This window comes from Sturnira hondurensis, unplaced genomic scaffold (assembly GCF_014824575.4).
Source record: "Sturnira hondurensis isolate 20B ecotype Veracruz unplaced genomic scaffold, ASM1482457v3 Scaffold0023357, whole genome shotgun sequence".
Taxonomy (NCBI): domain Eukaryota; kingdom Metazoa; phylum Chordata; class Mammalia; order Chiroptera; family Phyllostomidae; genus Sturnira; species Sturnira hondurensis.
In genome coordinates, this window is record NW_028095988.1 from 4778888 (window position 1) to 4780081 (window position 1194).

General features: G+C 39.4%; 1 non-coding gene across 1 annotated transcript; it reads right to left on the minus strand.

Moving 5' to 3' along the window:
- Positions 1-492: 492 nt before the first annotated feature.
- LOC118980995 (U6 spliceosomal RNA) lies at positions 493-599 on the minus strand. Its single transcript, XR_005065247.1, has one exon. It is a non-coding gene; the product is annotated as a U6 spliceosomal RNA (small nuclear RNA).
- Between the last annotated feature and the right edge of the window lie 595 nt (positions 600-1194).

A 1194-nucleotide genomic window follows, 5' to 3' on the forward strand; every position in this document is an offset into this window, starting at 1 on the left:
TTATACTTATTCATGTGAGTCCCTCCCCTTTCCCCCTATGATTCTCTTCCCTCTCCTCTCTGGACCCTGTCAGCCTGCTCCATATTTGAGTGTCATTGGTCATATTTTGCTTGCTTGTTTGTTTTGTTGTTTAGATTCCTGCTAAAGGTGATATCATATGGTATTTGTCTTTCACTGCCTAGCTTATTTCACTCAGCATAATGCTTTCAAGTTCTATCCATGATGTTGCAAAGGGTAGGAGTTCCTTCTTCCTTTCTGCAGCATAGAATTCCACTGTGTAAATGTACCATAGCTTTTTGATCCAGTCATTTACCGATGGGCATCTAGGTTGCTTCCAACTCTTGGCTATCATGAATTGTGCTGCTATGAACATCGGGGTGCATAGGTTCTTTTGGATTGGTGTTTCAGGGTGTTTAGGATATACTCCTAATAGTGGAATTGCTGGGTCAAAAGGCACGTTCATTTTTAGTTTTCTTAGAAAGTTCCATACTGAAAAATATGGAATGCTTCACAAATTTGCGTGTCATCCTTGCGCAGGGGCCGTGCTAATCTTCTCTGTATCGTTCCAATTTTAGTATATGTGCTGCCGAAGCGAGCACTTGAATACATTTTTAAAGTAAATATTTCCAACAATTTGTTTTCTGTATCCCTTAAAAAAAACAATCACAAGTTTAATACTAATGCTTTAAAATACTGTACATCAAAGAAAGTCAACTCTCATTCATGCTGCAAGTCTATGTTCTTTTCTGGCTTCCGGATGATCTTCAGTAATTTCTGCAAAGAGATTCCTCTTCAACAGATTATATGCAAGAGGTAGAGGCTGGCCAGCAACTTTATGAAAATAGTGTGAACCAAAACAAAAGAGGTCCATTCTCAGCTCAAGCCCCATGCCATATTCATTATTAGCTGACTGAGCAAAAGTCATCATTTCCTAGATGGGAGCAAAACTTTTTAGTCTGCCCTCATCACTTGGTGCTTCAACAATTGTCTTTTAAATTCTCTTGAGGCTGGCATCTGTTTCAGGGAGCTCTCTGTACACAACGTCATTTTTATGCACCATTAAAAGGCTTTGTCATGACTTTCTCATCTCCCTCTTTTGCCTTCTTGGTTCTCTGTTCCAGTGAGTACCCCAGTTCTCTGGCTGCTTCTGTGAGTTTTTCATCTATGTTGTTCAAGAGACTGGTTTTATTTTTA